The sequence below is a fragment of the Pseudophryne corroboree genome, chromosome 6 (assembly GCF_028390025.1).
Source record: "Pseudophryne corroboree isolate aPseCor3 chromosome 6, aPseCor3.hap2, whole genome shotgun sequence".
NCBI lineage: Eukaryota > Metazoa > Chordata > Amphibia > Anura > Myobatrachidae > Pseudophryne > Pseudophryne corroboree.
In genome coordinates, this window is record NC_086449.1 from 95,969,825 (window position 1) to 95,991,608 (window position 21,784).

Here is a 21,784-nt window from a genome sequence, read left to right on the forward strand (position 1 = left end):
AATATTTTTATATATATTTTACTATTTCTGTATTTTATTAGTGTACCTTATAGACAATATCTCGGTTTAAAGCATACCTCCCAACTGTTAATGAGCAGGATTTGGCACAGCTGCTGCGTGGCTCCGCCGTGGCTGCCCGAAAAGAGGGAGTGGCCTCGGCAAGGGGGCGTGGTCTCGATAAAGGGCATGAATAAGCGGCACTGCCGTGATCGCAAGCCACACCCCTGTTTTCCGGCACTGAGGGAGCATGCCCAGCGCTCTGTGAGCTGCTGGCATGCCCCCAGTCCCTCTTGTGAATAGACGCTGTGCACATTGTCTATTCACCGCTGCTCTGCTAGGCAGAGCTGTGACTCACAGGAGCCTCCTAACTGCCCCCCCCACACCGCGACTGTTGCCCGCAGGTGGTAAGTATTGCTTAGATGCCATAAGGGATCTGGATGACAGCTACAGGTAACTCTAGTATTACCTTGTTCTTACCCTTCTTAAACACAGGTAACATGAATCAGGGTGACTACGTGTGGTGTAATGTGAGTTAGATTGTGCTACTGTGTGGCTTAATTTGAATTGGGGTTACTATTGTGTGACCACGCCCCTTCCTCTGAGACCACACCCCCTTTTTGTGATGAAATTGCACGTTTTCCATTTATAATGTTTGGGAAGGGAGCCTGAATCTATATTTGCTTACCAAAAAAAGACGCTCGGGCCGGCCCTGCATATGCAGGGTACCGATATAAAAGTGAAGTCACCGCTAATGCAATCACTTCACTTCACATACAGTAGCAGGGCCAGGTGCCATCTGGTGCCCCCATCCCTGCAGTGTTTTTTTTATACATTCAGCAGGTACATCATTTCTTACTGCCGTGAATAGCGACAATAAGACAGTTACAGTTACCGGCTGTAAACCCAATGATTGATACACATGCACCTATGTGGGCAAAGAGCTGATTTAAGGTGCTGCCAGCTCTAACTGCCACCTGCGTGCCTTCCTTCTATTGCTCTATAGAGCCAATGCCAGTGCTCCTACTAAGAAACTCTCCTCCCACTCAGTGAAGAGGATGGGGCAGAGGTGCAGGAACAGGCAGCTACTGTGTGAGTATGATAGTATGTGAAGTCAGACAGCTGCTTGGAGCTCTTAGCCGACACATAAGGACTTGTTCCATTGTTTCTCATGTCTGTGGTACTGGCAGGAGCATGCAGCGCTGCTCAGTTCTATAGCCTGGCTGTCACTTTCTTTCAGTTTTTACTTAGCACTAAGCCTCCGTCGTTTGTTATAGGTTAGTCGTTCCTTTACTGTATCCCTCCAACGTAAGCTGCTTGTGCAGAATAAAGTCTCTCTCTGTCTTACTCATCACCGGGTTTACGTCTCTGCCTTCTCCTCTATTCTTTCAGAACTTGTAGACGGGAGTACTGTGACAGCATTACTCAGCTCTGTGTTCCCTGTAAGCTGTTATCACCGCCCAGGCAGAAGCAGAATGGGGTTTCTGTAGCACTGCTTTGTTAACCATTTCCAATATCCAAATCCGCACTGGAGACAGTTCCTTTCATCTAGGAGACTAACAGCCCGGCTCTGTAATTGTATTCCAAAAGGTAAGTCATGCTGACTCAATAAATCAATGAGGTTTTAGCTTTTCCTGAAATCAATCTTTATGTCCAAATTGCTGCCTCTGAAAACAATGATCAACTTATATATATATATATATATATATATATATATTAAAAAAAAAAAAATTTGTGGGGGAGGGGGGGGCAGTTCAAAATACTGTTGTACCTATTGCTATCAGTCTCTGGGCAGGATATACTAATTGATATCGCCACCCATCGCACCAATACCAATCGTATATATGCACTAGCATATGTGACTGGCATTGCGAAGGACAGCTCTTTTCCAATAAGAGGTGTGCTTCGCAATCTCAGGCCCTGGACTTCCGGGTTAATGACCTGGGAGTCATTCTTCGCATGTGTAGAGTGACAAGGCGACCATGGGGCATGCTGGGAGGAATCCGATCGGATCCCTCACACCAGCACTGCAGAGAGAAACCCAGGCTTCTATGGGCTAACGCCAGCAAAAGCTGGCATTTCCTTTAGTGCCCTGGCGGATAGCTGTTAGTACATTCGGAAAAAGCGGTAAACAGGGGGTTTACTGCATTTTCCATTTAGTACACCCCACCCTCTATCAGATTCAGTCTTAAGCAGGCAAGGAGAGTACATGTGTAGCCAATTAGACTAGGAGATTACCCATAGCTGCACAGAGTATTTCAGTAAATGAGCGTTGTGACTGGCGGGAGGCAATAATCTGTCAGCTCCTGTGATTGTGTTAGTGAGGACAGGGCAGAATAGTGTACCAGTGGTGGTGTCATGGCGTGAGAAATGAAGGGAAGTGGGAAATAATAAGAATTTACTCACCGGTAATTCTATTTCTCGTAGTCCGTAGTGGATGCTGGGAACTCCGTAAGGACCATGGGGAATAGCGGGCTCCGAAGGAGGCTGGGCACTCTAGAAAGATCTTAGACTACCTGGTGTGCACTGGCTCCTCCCACTATGACCCTCCTCCAAGCCTCAGTTAGGACACCGTGCCCGGACGAGCGTACACAATAAGAAAGGATTTTGAATCCCGGGTAAGACTCATACCAGCCACACCAATCACACCGTATAACTCGTGATATGAAACCCAGTTAACAGTATGAAACAACCGAGCCTCTCAACAGATGGCTCAACAATAACCCGATTTAGTTAACAATAACTACGTACAAGTATTGCAGATACACCGCACTTGGGACGGGCGCCCAGCATCCACTACGGACTACGAGAAATAGAATTACCGGTGAGTAAATTCTTATTTTCTCTGACGTCCTAGTGGATGCTGGGAACTCCGTAAGGACCATGGGGATTATACCAAAGCTCCCAAACGGGCGGGAGAGTGCGGATGACTCTGCAACACCGAATGAGAGAACTCCAGGTCCTCCTCAGCCAGGGTATCAAATTTATAGAATTTTGCAAACGTGTTTGCCCCTGACCAAGTAGCAGCTCGGCAAAGTTGTAAAGCCGAGACCCCTCGGGCAGCCGCCCAAGATGAGCCCACCTTCCTTGTGGAATGGGCATTGACAGATTTTGGCTGTGGCAGGCCTGCCACAGAATGTGCAAGCTGAATTGTACTACAATTCCAACGAGCAATAGTCTGCGTAGAAGCAGGAGCACCCAGCTTGTTGGGTGCATATAGGATAAACAGCGAGTCAGATTTTCTGACTCCAGCCGTCCTGGAAACATATATTTTCAGGGCCCTGACCACGTCTAACAACTTGGAGCCCTCCAAGTCCCTAGTAACCGCAGGCACCACAATAGGCTGGTTCAGGTGAAACGCTGACACCACCTTAGGGAGAAACTGGGGACGAGTCCTCAATTCTGCCCTATCCATATGGAAAATCAGATAAGGGCTTTTACAGGACAAAGCCGCCAATGACCACCTTCCACGTGAGATATTTCAGATCCACGGTTTTTAGTGGTTCAAACCAATGTGATTTTAAGAAACTCAACACCACGTTGAGATCCCAAGGTGCCACAGGGGGCACAAACGGGGGCTGAATATGCAGCACTCCCTTTACAAAAGTCTGAACTTCAGGTACTGAAGCTAGTTCTTTTTGAAAGAAAATCGACAGAGCCGAGATCTGTACCTTAATGGAGCCCAGTTTTAGGCCCATATTCACTCCTGCTTGCAGGAAATGCAGAAATCGACCTAGTTGAAATTCCTCTGTTGGGGCCTTTTCGGCCTCACACCATGCAACATACTTCCGCCATATGCGGTGATAATGATTTGCTGTAACCTCTTTCCTAGCTTTAATAAGCGTAGGAATGACTTCCTCCGGAATGCCCTTTTCCTTCAGGATCCGGCGTTCAACCGCCATGCCGTCAAACGCAGCCGCGGTAAGTTTTGGAACAGACAGGGCCCCTGCTGCCGCAGGTCCTGTCTGAGCGGCAGAGGCCATGGGTCCTCTGATATAATTTTTTGAAGTTCTGGGTACCAAGCTCTTCTTGGCCAATCCGGAACCACGAGTATCGTTCTTACTCCTCGCCTTCTTATTATTATTCTCAATACCTTTGGTATGAGGGGCAGAGGAGGGAACACATAAAACGACTGGTACACCCACGGTGTTACCAGAGCGTCCACAACTAGCGCCTGAGGGTCCCTTGACCTGGCGCAATATCTTTTATAGCTTTTTGTTGAGGCGGGACGCCATCATGTCCACCTGTGGCCTTTCCCAAAGGTGTACAATCCTTTGGAAGACTTCTGGATGAAGTCCCCACTCTCCCGGGTGGAGGTCGTGTCTGCTGAGAAGATCAGCTTCCCAGTTGTCCACTCCGGGAATGAATACTGTTGACAGTGCTAACACATGATTTTCCGCCCATCGGAGAATCCTTGTGGCTTTTGCCATCGCCATCCTGCTTCTTGTGTCGCCCTGTTGGTTTACATGGGCGACCGCCGTGATGTTGTCTGATTGGATCAGTACCGGCTGGTTTTGAAGCAGAGGTCTTGCCTGTGTAGAGAAGTCACCTGACTTGACCAAAGTCCTTGGAATTTTCTTCCCTGTGTTACTGCCCCAAGCCTCAAAGGCTGGCCTCCATGGTCACTAGGACCTAGTCCAGTATGTCGAACCTGCGGCCCTCCTTAAGATGGGCACTCTGCAGCCACCATTTTAGAGATACCCTGGTCCTTGGAGACAGGGTTATCAGCCGATGCATTTGAAGATGCGATCCGGACCACTTGTCCAACAGGTCCCACTGAAAAATTCTTGCATGGAACCTGCCGAATGGGAATGCTTCGTAGGAAGCTACCCTTATTCCCAGGATTCGCGTGCAATGATGCACCGATACCTGTTTTGGCTTCAGGAGGTCTCTGACTAGAGATGACAGCTCCTTGGCTTTCTCCTCCCGGAGAAACACTTATTTCTGGTCTGTGTCCAGAACCATCCCCAGGAACAGTAGACGTGTCATAGGAACCAGCTGTGACTTTGGACTGTTTAGAATCCAACTCTGCTGTTGTAGCACTTTCCAAAATAGTGCTACCCCGACTAGCAACTGCTCCTTGGACCTCGCCCTTATAAGGAGATTGTCCAAGTACGGGATAATTAAAAGCTCCCTTTTCGAAGGAGTATCATCATTTCGGCCATTACCCCGGTAAACACCCTCGGTGCCTTGTACAGTCCTGTCTGGACTTGGTAATGGTAATCCTGTACCACAAATCTGAGGTACTTCTGGCGAGGATGGTAAATGGGGACATGCAGGTAAGCATCCTTGATGTCCTGGGATACCATGTAATCCCCCTCGTCCAGGCTTGCAATAACCGCCCCGAGCGATTCCATCTTGAACTTGAATTTTTTTATGTATGTGTTCAAGGATTTTAATATAAATGGGTCCACCGAACCATGCGGTTTCGGTACCCCAACCCGTGTAAAATAGTAACCCCGTCCTTGTTGAAGTAGGGGCACTTGAGTATTACCTGTTGGGAATACTGCTTATTAATTGCCTTTAGTACAGCCTCCCTGCCTGAGGGAGTTGTCGGCAAGCCATAATCTAGGAAACGGCTGGGGGGAGATATCTCGAATTCCAGCTTGTACCCCTGACATACTTCTTGAAAGAAACAGGGATCCACCTGTGAGCGAGCCCACTTATCTCTGAAATTTTTTAGACGGCCCCCCACCGTACCTGGCTACACCTGTGGAGCCCCCGCGTCATGCTGTGGGCTCAGAGGAAGCGAGAGAAGAATTTTGAATCTGGGAGCAGGCTGACTGGTGCAGCTTTTTCCCTCTTCCCTTGTCTCTGTACAGAAGGGAAACGTCTTTAACCCACTTGCTTTTCTGAAGCCGAAAGGACTGTACCTGATACAGTGCTTTCTTAGTCTGTGAGGAAACCTGAGGTAAAAATATTTCTTCCCAGCTGTGGCTGTGGATACGAGGTCCCAGAGACCATCCCCAAATAATTCCTCACCCTTATAAGGCAGAATCCTTTTAAAGTCAGCATCACCTCACCTGTCCCGTGACAGGTCTCTAATACCCTCCTGACAGAATGGACATTACATTCATTTTGGATGCCAGCTGGCAAAATATCCCTCTGTGCATCCCTCATATATAAGACGACGTCTTTAATATGTTCTCATGTTTGACAGGGTCACCGACCACTCTGCAGCAGCACGATCTGCAGGTCTCCGTCTAGTACCTGAGTGTGTAAATACAGACTTCAGGATATCCTCCTGTCTTTTATCAACAGGTACCTTCAAAGTGGCCGTTCCTAAAACGGCAGTGCCACCTTTTTTGACAACCGTGTGAGCACCTTATCCACCCTAGGGGATATCTCCCAGCGTAACTTATCCTCCTGGCGGGAAAGGGTACGCCATCAGTAACTTTTTAGAAATTACCAGTTTCTAAACGGGGGAACCCACGCTTTTCACACACTTCATTTATTCATCTGATGGGGGAACAAAACACTGCCTGTTTTTTCTCCCCAAACCTAAAAACCCATTTATAGAGGTGCTTGGGTTAATGTCAGAAATGTGTAACACATTTTTTATTGCCGGGATCAAGTCACGGATGTTCCTAGTGGATTGTGTATATGTCTCAACCTTGTCGACCCTGGAGTCAGACTCCGTGTCGACATCTGTGTCTGCCATCTGAGAGAGCGGGCGTTTTTGAGCCCCTGATGGCCTTTGAGACGCCTGGGCAGGCGCGGGCTGAGAAGCCGGCTGTCCCACAGCTGTTACGTCATCCATCCTTTTATGTAAGGAGTTGACACTGTCGATTAATACCTTCCATCCACTCTGGTGTCGGCCCCACAGGGGGCTACATCACATATATCGGCCTCTGCTCCGTCACCATATAAGCCTCCTCATTCAACATGTCGACACAGCCGTACCGACACACCGCAGACACACAGGGAATGCTCTAAACGAGGACAGGACCCACAAAAGCCCTTTGGGGGGACAGAGTGAGAGTATGCCAGCACACACCAGAGCGCTATATAATGCAGGGACTAACTGAGTTATGTCCCCTATAGCTGCTTTTTTTATATAATGTATACTGCGCCTAAATTAAATGCCCCCCTCTCTTTTTTAACCCTTTTCTGTGTTGTAAACTGCAGGGGAGAGCTAGGGAGCTTCCCTCCAACGGAGCTGTGAGGGAAAATGGCGCCAGTGTGCTTGAGGGAGATAGCTCTGCCCCTTTTCCGCGGCCTATTCTCCCGCTTTTTTATGGAATCTGGCAGGGGTATTTACCTCATATATAGCCCCTGGGGCTATATATTGAGGTATTTTTGCCAGCCAAGGTGTTTTTATTGCTGCCTCAGGGCGCCCCCCCCCAGCGCCCTGCACCCTCAGTGACCGGAGTGTGAAGTGTGTGAGAGGAGCAATGGCGCACAGCTGCAGTGCTGTGCGCTACCTTGGTGAAGACTGAGTCTTCATGCCGCCGATTTTCCGGACCATCTTCTTGCTTCTGGCTCTGTAAGGGGGACGGCGGCGCGGCTCCGGGACCGAACACCAAGGACTGGGCCTGCGGTCGATCCCTCTGGAGCTAATGGTGTCCAGTAGCCTAAGAAGCCCAATCCGGCTGCAAGCAGGCGAGTTCGCTTCTTCTCCCCTTAGTCCCTCGCTGCAGTGAGCCTGTTGCCAGCAGGTCTCACTGAAAATAAAAAAACCTAAGTCTATTTCTTTCTAAGAGCTCAGGAGAGCCCCTAGTGTGCATCCAACCTCGGCCGGGCACGAAATCTAACTGAGGCTTGGAGGAGGGTCATAGTGGGAGGAGCCAGTGCACACCAGGTAGTCTAAGATCTTTCTAGAGTGCCCAGCCTCCTTCGGAGCCCGCTATTCCCCATGGTCCTTACGGAGTTCCCAGCATCCACTAGGACGTCAGAGAAAGCAGGATACCCCAACAGCACGGAGTAAGGATGTGAGGCATCACCCCATATTCTGGTATGGGAAGAGAGGGGAAGAAATATAGTACATATCTGTATGAAACAAATTCCATACATCTGACATCAGACTTGTTTGTAATCCATGGGTTTCTCCTGGCCTGTCTTCTCACAGTAATTCCACTTGTTTCTTCATGAATATTTATATTTGTCAATGAAAAAGTCTAGATAGGGTGTTTAGCCTGTTACACCCTAACCTCTAGCGCAGTGGTTCCCAAACTCAGTCCTCAAGGACTCCCAACAGTGCATGGGTTCAGTATCATTTACCGATGGTCGGGATGCCGGCCGTCAGTATACCAACAACACCATCCCAGCCGCTAGTACGCCAGCAGCGGGGTGAGCGCAAAGAGCCGGCTCGGTGGCTCACTGCACTTGCCACAGGTTCTATTCCCACTGTATGGGTGTCGTGGACACCCACAAGTGGGAGTAGCCCCTGTGAGGCGGGATTCTGGCTGTTGATATTGTCAGCAGTCGGGATTCCGGCGTCGGTATCCTGACCGCCGGGATCCGAAGTGCCGGCAAATTAACTGCATTCCCAGTGCATGTTTTCCAGGTCTCCTCACAAAATCACAAGTGAAATAATTAACTCAACTTGTTGACTTAATAAAATGTGTTAGTGAGTAATGAATCCACCTGTGCACCTGCGGGGAGACCTGGAAAACGTGAACTGTGGGGAGTTCTTGAGGACCGAGTTTGGGAACCACTGCTCTAGCGAATGGATCCCTCAGGAAAGCATTATTCAATAATACCTACAATCAGGACAGTCCATAAGGATTATTGGGCCCCTGACAAATTTTTAACCAGTGCCCATTTCTCATTGACAGAGGAGTTTCCGCGACACCCCCGGCAGCTCAGCCACCCCTCTGTAACTTCCCATAACACCCTCTAAAATTAATAGGGTACCTGATTCTGCTCTGCGTCCATGAGCGCTGGCAAATGAGATAGATGCGCCATGCAACAGGGACACGTGCAGTTTTAAAACATCGGGCAACTGCATGCGGCGTCAACACTGCGTCCGACTGACTATCAGGCCCTAGTTGTATTAGATTTCGGGGTGGGTAAATAATCACACAAGAGGTGGGTTATAATGTAGTCCCACTTCTCAGAAGTCTGTTTATAAAGTCATACCTCCCACCATCCTGATTTTAGCTGGGATTTTTCAGGCACTGTCAGACTGTCCCGTCCATGTGTCCCACGGGTGGGTAGAAGGCAGGGAGGCACTGTGTAATACCACTGCTCAAGCTGCCTGCATGGGATGCAGTCAGGATGCCGGCAGTCGGAATCTCAGCAATCGGAATCCCGACACGTGACCAGAAGACTGATGCAAGAATACTGACATCAGGTGAAATGCCGATGCTGGAATGCCGCCACCCAGCATCCCGAATGTAAGTATGCGGGGAACTCTAATGGTGTGTACACGGTGAGATTTTTTTCTTACGATTTTTACTATATAGTCAAAATCATAAGAAAAGTTAGTGCAGATCGCAAGGTGAAAGTCACCTTGCGATCCCGATTCGATGCCAATGCGCGGTCCCACGCGGTCAGCATTGCAAGAATAGATAGACTGTGCAGGCAAGTCAATTTTGACTATCTTTATAGAAGAGATAGTCAAAATTGCCACTTAGCCAAAATTGCACATAGTCAGTATCGCAAGCACATACTGAGTGTCTGAAGAAACGGAGGAGTGTCTGGGCGAACGCTGGGTGTGTTTGTGACGTCAAACCAGGAACGACAAGCACTGAACTGATCGCAGATGCCGAGTAAGTCTGGAGCTACTCAGAAACTGCACAGAGAAGTCTTTTCGCAATATTGCTAATCTTTCCTTCGCAATTTTAATAAGCTCAGATTCACTCCCAGTAGGCGGCGGCTTAGCGTGTGCAAAGCTGCTAAAAGCAGCTTGCGAGCGAACAACTCGGAATGACCCCCAATATCTTTTAATCAAACAGAATGTCAATTGTATACTAAGTTTGTGCTAAACACAAGTAAAGATGTCGTTAATGATCGCTTTCATGTTTCAAAAAGTGAGCGCTGTACATGAGCACTTTCACATATATCAGATTCAAAATGTACACATGTAGAAATAACAATTAACCCCAGAGTATAAAGAGTGGCAGCAGGGGTAGTAAAATCAAGTCTGCGCTGACTACAGGATCAGCACTGATTATAGTATCAGCACTGACTACAGGACCAGCACTGACTACAGAATGAGCACTGACTACAGTATCAGCACTGACTACAGGATCAGCACTGACTACAGGATCAGCACTGAATACAGAACCAGCACTGACTACAGGATCAGCACTGACTACAGGATCAGCACTGACTACAGGATCAGCACTGACTACAGGATCAGCACTGACTACAGAACCAGCACTGACTACAGGATCAGCACTGACTACAGGCAGAGCCGGCCCTAGGTATAGGCAAACTAGGCAATTGCCTAGGGCATCTGGTATGCCTAGGGGCATCAGCAGCTTCTGCTGATTAAAATGATATGCAGCATGCCTATATTCTGTGTGTAGCATTTCATATGCAGATACAGCCACAGTCGCACACAGAACATAGGCATGCCGCATATCATTTTAATCAGCAGAAGCTGCTTGTGTATCCTAGCCACATAGCAATGGAAATAAGATGCATTTTCATATAAAAATAGGCACCCGACGTTAGCAGAGCTGCCAGTTGACTCACGCTGGGAACTACATGTGTCATTATGTGTATAAGGGCATTAATAATGTGTAACATATGTGTAAGGGGCACTATGTATGTCATTATGTGTATAAGGGCACGAATAATGTTCAGCATATGTGTAAGGGACATTATGTGTGTCATTATGTGTATAAGGGCACTAATAATGTGCGGCATATGTGTAAGGACAAATGTGCACACTGTTCTTATTTAAATTACAGGGGGTAGGGAAAAAAAAAAAAGGACTGCTATGGGTGGGGGGTGATGGTGCTGGGAAAGGGGTGCAGGGTCAGAGGCGTAACTAGCGGTGGTGCTAGGGGGCACCAGCCAAAATCTTGCCTAGGGCATCATATTGGTTAGGGCCGGCTCTGACTACAGGACCAGCACTGACTACAGTATCAGTAGTGACTACAGTATCAGCACTGACTACAGGATCAGCACTGACTACAGAACCAGCACTGACTACAGGATCAGTACTGACTACAGTATCAGCACTGACTACAGGACCAGCACTGACTACAGTATCAGCACTGACTACAGGATCAGGACTGACTACAGGACCAGCACTGACTACAGGATCAGCACTGACTACAGGACTAGCACTGACTACAGGACTAGCACTGACTACAAGATCAGCACTGATTACAGGATCAGCACTATGGGTTGCCAGCAAGATACTGTATGTACTGTATGTAGCTAGCAATACCTGAATATCACCATATTTTGTAGTACCAGATACAGAAATGCTTCTAAAGCTAAAAATATAAGACATTATAAATAAGGCTACTCCATCTAATTTGAATATAAGAACCGTGATTTGCATATTGGGCCTAATTCAGACCTGATCGCACGGTAGGTTTTTTTCGCTGCGCTGCGATCAGGTCAGAACTGTGCATGCATATGCACTGCAATGCGCAGGCGCGTCGTACGGGTACAAAGCGGATCGTTGTTGTGCGATGGGTTTTACGAAGAATCCATTCGCACAGCCGATCGCAAGGAGATTGACAGGAAGAAGGCGTGTATGGGTGTCAACTGACCGTTTTCTAGGAGTGTTTGGAAAACTCAGGCATGTCTAAGCATTTGCAGGGCGGGTGTCTGGCGTCAATTCCGTCCCCCGACAGGCTGAAGTGATCGCAGCGGCTGAGTAAGTTCTGGGCAACTCAGAACCTGCACAAAACTTTTTTGTACCGCTCGGCTGCACATGCGATCGCACACTTGCAAAGCAAAAATACACTCCCCTATGGGCGGAGACTATCTGCTCGCAGCAGTGCAATAAAACCCTAGCGAGCGATCAGGTCTGAATTAGGCCCATTGTCTGGGATTCACCCATAGCAAAGACTTGCCTTTATACTTTATTAATTACTACTAAAAACATGTGAGCGTTGCCATGAATATATATCACTATCTGAATTTTCCCTGATATTGGGAACAGATTACAATTATAGATATGTATAGAAGAGCGTGTGCCCTGTACAGGTTTCTTGATATCTGGCGTGCGGCTCTGCAATTCTCCGTGGCCCCGTCTCTTCACCGTCTAATGGTGAATGTGCTTTATTACCGTATGCCGTTAATGACATATTATATGACATCCATTATATTGGACAGGTTTTTATTCATCGCAGGGACCTGTCACTGAGAACACGCCCTGATCACCCTCCTCCTTCCAGTATGCTTCTTATCACCTACATCCCTCTCTATTAACCAGTTAGACTCTAGAAATAACCTCTTACTGCTGCTGCATTAACCCTTCTGTGTATGGAAGAGAGCAAGAGGTGCAGGGGTTAAGGAGCAGGGGCGCCCTCCCGTCTTCTATCACCTCTCTAGGAGTGGAAATAAGGCTAGCAGCCAAGGCTATTTATAGACTGGCTTGTGCTGTGCTGGGCAGTGTGCGATGCCTCGCAGCTTTCTCTCAGACAGACGCTATCGAGCTCACTTTTAGGGCTTCCCAGAGTGCTTTGTGCTACCACTAAGAATCTCAGCTACCGTCTAGGCTTGGAGTAACGATGATGGTAGGATGATTATTATGCAGATGATATGGAGGACTCGCTGCCGTGGAGCCTCCTCGTCACGAAAGCTTTAAATTTTAACCAGGCTTCACTTATTAAGACTTCCTCATCACAGAGAATTTCCATTTATCAGGTTGTAATGTGCTGGGAGTTGTATCATGTTTTATTTAACGTATCTCAAAAATAGATATTTCAGGGAGTCAGTGAATGACTGCGGTTGCGCTGGGACCTGCAGTAACCTCTATAACGCATCACAGAGCTTTATACTGGGATATAGAGGTTTATTCATGAAGCAGTGAAAAAAGTGGAGAAGTGAGCCACTGGAGAAGTTGCCCATGGCAACCAATCAGCTTCTCTGTATAATTTTATAGTATGCATATTATAAATGTTACTTGAGAGCTGATTGGCTCTTCTCCACTGGCTCACTTCTCCACAGTTTTCACTGCTTCATGAATAGACCCCATAGAGAGGCGTGGAGCGGTGTGATATGGTAAAAGAAAACAGAATTTAATGCTATACCTGCAAACAAAGTCATTTAAAGTGTACAAGCTATATGCACTGGGCATAGGCATAGACCTGAGCCAATGTAAGTCTAGGATATACCTACTAGTGATATTGCTGAGGCATGAGGCACTAGGTGAAACAAACATTGCGTAAAATTCAGTTTAACATGAACTGAATGGAACAGTCGACCGAAAGCACTTCACAAGTAACATCGCTAATGTACCCTCACATGCCATAGAGGTGGGCAGGAACATTAATAACAAATGGCTACCATACAATGAGCTCGAACCAGACCTGATCGCTGTGCTGCAAATTACACTGTCCTGCGATCACATAGTCGCCTCCCAGGGGGGAGTGAAAATTCACCCCGTGCAAGTGTGCGATTGCAGGTGTACGCTGTGCGGAAATTCCCCTCAGTCAGCGGACAGCTGCAAAACCGTCCGCATCACACTCACCATCGAATGTTTTTCCCATTCTGTGCAGTGCGTGCGTAGCTCAATACTTACTGCTCCAGCGCAAAGAAATCAGGCTGATCGGGGCCGGAGCTAATGTCACACACCCACCCTGAAAACGGTTGGGAACACCTGCGTTTTTCCAGACACTCCCAGAAAACAGGCAGTTCCCACCCACAAACGGCCTCTTCCTGTCAATCACCTTGCGAACGCCCGTGCGATCGAAATTTTCGCACCATCCAGTCGCTGTTTGCCAACATGCATGCGCATTGCGGTGCATATGCATGCGCAGTAGTTCGATAATCGCCCGCTGTGCGAAAATGCACAGCTGCGATCAGGTCTGAATCGGGCCCAATGTGCGCAATTGTAGCACATCATCCTGAGATATATTCTCCCACAGTATAATGGGACCAGAGGCGTATCAATAGAGGAGGGGGCCCGTGTGCAGTTTCTGTCCGGGCCCCTCCCTCCTCTCTAGCCGGCAGCGCTGGTTTGGCACTAGTAGACTCTGGCATCGCATGCACAGGACTCCAGGGAAAAGGTGCAGCGCCCATTTTCCCAGTGGTTTCCTTACTGCATATGTGTAAAATGCCGGGAAAATGGCCGCCACGCCATTTTCCCAGTGATTTTACACTGCTGGGGCTGCCAATGCTGGACTCCAGAAAGGTAAATATACAAAAAATAGGTGCATGGTGTGCATTGTGGTTCCCCCTTGGGACCCAGAAACCTGTATGCAAGTATTATAGCTAACCATTGATTGGGCCTGATTCAGAGATAGACGCAGCTGCTACTGCATAATTTTGCTAATGCTGCAGCCGGTGGAGTTGAGTTGGTGCAGTTGAGATATGCGCCCACCGTTGGTGACCATTGTGGATGCATGGGCCCATAAATAGAGTAAAGTTTTACTTACACCCGGTTCTGAATCAGGCCCATTGTGCATGTGAATAAAGTTGGGCAAATAAGGTTTGGTGCAAATCTCACCTTACCTGAATCTATAAGAATTGCTGCAAACAAGACGGAACCATAACACGTGCAATGCTTGTACTGTACCTATGCTAAGTGACAGCTGCACTGGCAAACCTGAGATGTCTACATTAGCAAACCTATGCAGTCCACAATTATGGGCTGATTCTGAGTCGCAAGTAAAGTGGCTGTAGCTGCGGGCAGCCGCGGAAGCCTGATCTACTATCTTATACAACTGTGAGTTTCTGTACATCTAAACAGGGGGCACATGTGTGTGCAAGCGGAGACCCGTGCCACCAACTGGTTGATCGCTGATTGGCACAGGCATCATCATTAGTATGTGCAATTGCTCCAGCCCTGAGATACGCCAGAAACAGGCTTCCATTCCCCATACGCACGTCACATGACACTCCCACATGTGCGATTGCACCCTCACCGCCCAGTTCATGGCTCCAATCACCCAGATCACACAGTTCCGGCAAGGTTCTGTCAGACTCAGAGTAGGACGTGTAGATTTGCACCTGGCCATGTTCTGTATGCTATAACCTGCTCTTTGCGTCCATGTGACTCAGAACCAGCCCCTTTAGGGATCAGCAATTTGGAATTTGATCCAGGGACTTTTTGTTTTTTTTCATTTCTGAGGAACAACAAATCACACCTTGCAGAACGCTCCAATCACCTTATTTCATTATTTGTTCTGATCAGTTCTACAGGACATAAACTCATTATGTGACTTCCCACAACTTATCCTGATTAAGGATATACTGTATATATCATTTGCAGCAAACCTCATTTTCCCAGCTCTATCTGCAAACATAATACCAAACTTGCCTACTTTTGTAAAAGCATTTCAGGGAGACTGTGAAAGTAACACCTATAAGTGCTGACGTGCATCTGAGAGACGTGTCATAATGACTTACATTCAAATATAACTGAGCCTCAAAGCATTTAGTAAGTTCTAGGTGTTGATGAAAAGACACTGATACATTTCAGTACCTGCTCATATATTGTGTTTTACAAGAGGTTCAATTAAAGTGGCCACGAGAAACCTTATTTAAAAATGCAAGTTGCTATAGGAATCATTATTATTATTTTATCTTTTATTTACATGGCGCTACAAGAGTTCCGCAACGCCTAACAAAATACATAAACAAATGCACAGAACAAGAAAACAGCGACTTACAGTACAAGACAGTGTAGGACAAGTACATGGTATATAAACATTGCTGCATCAGGGGACATGACACTAAGATCAGCATCAGGGAGGCAGAAACCGAGGGTTTGGTGCCGTTGATGGGAGTATGGAGTATAAGGGGTATATTCAATTGAAGTCGGATCCATTCCGACTTTCTTTTGTCAGAATGGATCCGACCTGGGATATTCAATGACATCTCAATTCGACTTTTAAAAAAGTCGAATTGAGATGCGGGGGGGAGACAGGGGAGAGCCGCGGGCAGATTGGGGAGAGCAGCGCTACAGCAGCGGCTTGCCGCTGCTGTAGCGCTGCTCTCCCCCGTCTGCCCGCGGCTCTCCCCCATCCCCCCCCCTTGTCACTCTGCCTCTCCCCGTCCCTCCTCTCTCCGTCCCTGCATCACAGCCGCTGCTCACGGCAGCGTCCACCCGGCTCCAGCAAGCGAGGTCTCGCTTGCTGGAGCCGGGTGGACGCTGCTGTGAGCGGCGACTGTGACGTCCTCCGGCGCTGCTCTCCCCATCTCACTTCGACTTTTTTTTAAAGTCGAACTGAGATGGTCGACACAAGCACGAGGATCGGCAGCTATTCCAATCCACGTGCTTTTCAACAAGTCGAATTCCTCCACTTGTCGAAAAATTTGGGGTTAGATTGAATAGGTCGGAACCCCTTCCAACCTAAAAAAGTTGAAAACTGCCGTCTTTTCGACAGACGGCAGCTTTCGACTGCAATTGAATATACCCTAAAGATAGTCTAAGTAAGAGAAGGAAAGCAGATGAGGGGAGAGGGCCCTGCTCGTGAGAGCTTACATCCTATAAGGATCAAGGGGGAGATAACAATTCCTGCTTCGCCTCATTACCAAGCGAAGCAGGAAAGAACAGCGACGAGATGTATAAACATCTTGTCTGCTCAAGCGGGGGAGTGAAAACTCCCCCTCTGGTCATCCCCGTCTGAGTACACAGCGCATCAGTTTAGCGCTGTGTCTCCCTGCCCAGCTGGATCCAATGTGCATGTGTGGGATCTCGCTCATATCACATGATCTCACATGCAGCGGACACATAGCTGTCATTCAGCACACTTCTCCTCCTTCATACATGGGGGAAGAAGCGATATCAGCGGACGTAACCGATTCTCCCCCAACGAGCAAAGGTGTATCTAGGGGACTGGGCGCCCCTGGCAAAGTAAGGGACTGGCGCCTCCCCATATTTGAAATAGGGAAGGTGCACGTGCAAAACAGGGGTCCCCACCCCCTCCCAGCACATAGCCGTAGTCCCCCTCCTCCTCCCAGCACATAGCCGTAGTCTCCCTCCTCCCAGCACATAACCATAATCTCCATTCCCCTCCCAGCACATAGCCATAGCCTCCATCCCCCTCCCAGCACATAGCTACGGTCTATCCCTCCCTACACATAGCCGTGGTCTCCCCCCCCCCCCCCCTCGCTGCACATAGCCATGGTCTCCCCCCCTGCATATAGTTCTCTCCCCTCTCAGCACAGAGTTTTCCCCCTCCCTGCATATAGTCCTCTCCCCTCCAAGCACAGAGTCTCACCCACATTTGCCTACCTGACCCTCTCCATGAGGGAGAAAATGCTCTGTTCCTGGACTTTCCTGGTAATGTATGATTGCCATCACCTGTGGTGAAATACCTTTCTTATTAAATAACTAGCTCACCACAGGTGATGGCAATCATACATTACCAGGAAAGTCCAGGAACAGAGCATTTTCTCCCTCATGGAGAGGGTCAGGTAGGCAAGTATGGTCTCACCCCTCCCTGCATATAGTCCTCTCCCCTCCCAGCACAGAGTCTCCACCCTCCCTGCATATAGTCCTCTCCCTCCCAGTACAGAGTATCCCCCCTCCCTGTATATAGTCCTCTCTCCTCCCAGCAGTCTCCCCCCCCACATATAGCCCTCTCCCCTCCCAGCACAGAGTCTTCCCCCCGTGCATGTAGTCCTCTCCCCTCCCAGCACATAGTCTCCCCCCTCCCTGCATATAGTCCTCTCCCCTCCCAGCACATAGTCTCCCCCCCTGCATATAGTCCTCTGCCCTCCCAGCACATAGTCTCCCCCCTCCCTGCATATAGTCCTCTCCCCTCCCAGCACATAGTCTCCCCCCCTGCATATAGTCCTCTCCCCTCCCAGCACATAGTCTCCCCCCCCTGCATATAGTTCTCTCCCCTCCCAGTACAGAGTATCCCCCCCCCCCCCCTAATTCAGACCTGATCGTAGATGTGCTAAATTTAGCACATCTCCGATCAGTCACACTGACATGAGGGGGGAAGCCCAACACAGGGCTTGCCCGCCCTGCATGTCAGTCCCTGCCCCGAGGCACAAGTAGAAAAGCATCGCACGGCGGCGATGCTTTTGTACTTGAGGAGTAGCTCCCAGCGCAGCTCCTGCGCACTGGCAGGGAGCTACTCGTCACTGCCCGGATCGCAGCGGCTGCGTGACAACACGCAGCCGCCCGGCCCGTACCGCCAACGGTCCAGGTATGCCTGCTTTGTTCGGACCGTGCCCCCTAAACGGCGGCTAAGCGCCGCTGGCCTGCCCCCTCCCACCCAGCAACCGCCTCTGCCTGTCAATCAGCTGGCGCATACGCAGTTCAGACCTGATCTCTGCTGTGCAAAAACACACAGCACTGATCAGGTCTGAATCAGCCCCTCAGTCCTTTCCCCTCCCTGCATATAGTCCTCCCCCATCAAAGCACATATCAATTAATATGTTGCAGTACCTAGTGTGATGAGCTGGGCATTGCCTGGGCTGGAGGATTGCACAGTAGGCAGGAACACTATACTTCGGCACCGCACCACACTTCGTGAAGAAAGTGAAAGTAAACTGCAGCTCCCACCAACCCTTGCTGCCAGGAGCTCCTGACAGCAAGGGCTGCTGGGAACTGTAGTTTACTTTCACGTTCTTCACTAGCGCATTGCGGTGATGAACACCGGTGCCTGTTCCTGCCTACTGTGAGATCCTCCAGCCCAGGCGATGCCACTACTAAGTGATTCTAACCATTGGTCAAGGGTGGCACTGCCGGGTGGCGCCCCCTAATCGGCTGGTGCCCCTGGCGAGTGCCATACTGGCCAATGGGTAGATACACCCCTGCCAACGAGTATTCTTACATTTACCCCATTGTGCATTATAACCAACGCATGGAAATGGCACTGATTATCCCATTTGAATCTATTATCTCTAATTTATTTTTTATCCCCCAAGAATATAACAGATACATAATGGGGATAAGGTACAATCAGGAGATTTGTAGACTTTTCAGGGAGTCAGGGAGATCTCTGCTAATTCAGGGAGTCTCCCTGACAGGCAGAGTTGGCAAGTATGAATAATACACTATGACAGTGGTTTCCAAACTTTTTTGAATCACGGCGCCCTAGAATATCAGAATTTTTTTCACGGCACCCCTAGGCCAAAAAATTCTTATTGAGAAATTTAGAAAGAAATATTACATTAAGTAGATCGCGTTTTTATGTCATCCTTAGGGTCAGTTGTGTGGTGAGGGACAAGATTTGCTTCTGTTTGGCCACATATTTTATGACTGGCAGCCACCAGCACTGGTTTTGCCTATTATAATGACCATGAATAATTTGAATTGGTCCTGGACCACCAACCCAGGGCACCCCTGCAAGTGTCCCGATGCACCCCAGGGAGCCACGGCACACAGTTTGGGAACCTCTGCACTATGAGGTCTATGTATGGTATGCGTTTAACATACCGAACCCATGCGCCGTGATTCGATCCCCTATGTATTGAGGTCAATATACAGTAGATAAAAAGTGGCAAATGTCCATGCTTTCCTCCATATTTGCCACCACTCAGCCATTTCCTCTGATGGTGCGCCTTGTGGGCGTGGTCAGAGGAGCCAACAGGTCTGAGCTAGGGCCAACATATGGTTATGAGAGCAATGATTACCATACGTTTTGTGGGTGCCGCTCTCTCCCCTCCCCCATGTATCACGTTCCTCACAAACGGCACAACACACCGCCATGTTGAACAGAGCTGCACTGTACCTAATAATGCAATGTTAAATATGGGGCTACAGTGCACCCAGGACAGAGTACAGCAGACATATGTACAGTACTGTAGTGCATGGAGAGTTTTTTTAATCTAAAATAAAACAAAAATTCTAAACGTTTAAATTCAGCTGTATGTTACTATAATGTCAGTTTAATTTTCTATTTCCCTCTAAATTTTGCGCTGTAGACAACTGCCTCATTTTTTCCGGGATCTGGATAGGATCCCGGCGGTCGGGATCCTGGCTGTCGAAAAAACGACACCGGAACGACACCGAAATCCTGACACTGATCAGAATGCTGGTGTCGGCATCCCGAATAGGATCACAATGCCGACGCTGGCATCCCGAGGATCCAGGGCGAGTGACTGTCAAGATTTCGAGGAGGTAAACCGCGTGGGGGGGAGCTGTAAGATTAGGCTGCGGGGGAGATGTTAGGGTTAGGCTGCGGGAAGGGGGGGGGTTAGGTGTAGGCTGTGGGGAGGGGGTTAGAGTTAAGCTCCCTCAGGGAGGGTTAGGGTTAGGCTGCGCGGGTAGGGAGGGTTAGGTTTAGGCTGGGGGGGGGGGTTGGGTTGGGCACCACCAGGGTGGGTCAGGGTTAGGCTGCGGGAAGGGGGGGGGTTAGGTGTAAGCTGTGGGGAGGGGGTTAGAGTTAAGCTCCCTCAGGGAGGGTTAGGGTTAGACTGCGGGGGTAGGGAGGGTTACGATTAGGCTGGGGGGGGTGGGGTTGGGTTGGGCACCACCAGGGTGAGTCAGGGTTAGGCTGCAGGGGGAAAGGGTTTAGAATTAGGCTGCAGTAGGGCAGGGTTAGGGGTAGCTTGCTTCCCGACCCCTGTCAGGATTCTAAACAGCGAGATGCTGCGGACGATATCCTGGCATTTCAGCCCCATCCCTTTTTTCCAGTTGTTGCTCTAGTCCAAACTGGCAGAAGTTTATTTCAGATTGACAGTCATTTACAAAACATTAATGTGCTCAGCAGTAAAAGGTTAGTTGGCTTATAGTTAGTTACCTACTAACTACAAGTAAATCTACCTCCGTGGCTTAGCTTTATATGGCTGTACTCAATCACTGTGTTATTTGTTACAAGATAAAAACATTAAAGTAAGAGAAAAATAAAGGGATTGACTATGGTAACAGGATAAGAAATCAGATGCAGAGAACATTGAGTAAATGTTGTAATAATATACTGTACAGTAATAAAATCTTTAAAGAAAAAAGTATCAGGCAAAACGGATAAATAGTTGAGTAAAAATGTTATTTAACAACTGTAAATTTAACAGATACAGCATTAAAAAAAAGTGAATATATGACTATGAGACAGGTGGGCACAATAATAGCTGAAAAACAGATTATCTATCCATCTATCCACATATCTATCAGCTGTATCTATATTTATCTATCTAATAGCAATATATCTCATATCTATCTACAGTATCTTTATGTCTAATAGCAACCTATATCATATCCATATCTATCTATATCTACAGTATTTATCTAATAGCAATCTACTGTATCTATCAGTAATCTACTAAATCTCATATATAGAACTCTCATTATCTCCATTCTATCTATCTATCTATCTATCTATCTATCTATCTATCTATCTATCTATCTATCTACCTATCCATCTCGTATGTATGTCATATATTTTGCTCTCTGTATCTAAAAATTATCAGTATGTAATATGTAGTTATCAATTTACTTGTATATACTGTAAATGGATACTCATATACATTTTGTTCCTGTGGGACAGAGTGTCAGCTCCTGGGAGCAGGGGCGGCAGTCTCTCCCTGTCTCACTCTGCTTGTAGCCCTAGCATTCCTGATTTGCATAAGATAACTGGTATAAACAGGCATTCTAAATTTACAGGGGAAGCATCTCGTTAATCCCAAATGCAATAAAACTTACAATGTTCTATATAGTAAAATATAATTTATCTGCTTGGCAATACTAGACAAATTGGATTTCTTCTTCACTGGACAGAAATTGCATTATCCAAATAATACCTTAAAC

At 48.0% G+C, this 21,784-nt stretch overlaps 1 protein-coding gene across 2 annotated transcripts in view; it reads right to left on the reverse strand.

Annotated features, from left to right (window-relative positions):
* The window catches only part of OLFM2 (olfactomedin 2), a 502,740-nt gene that overhangs the window by 261,371 nt on the left and 219,585 nt on the right, over positions 1–21,784 (reverse strand). The window lies entirely within an intron of this gene.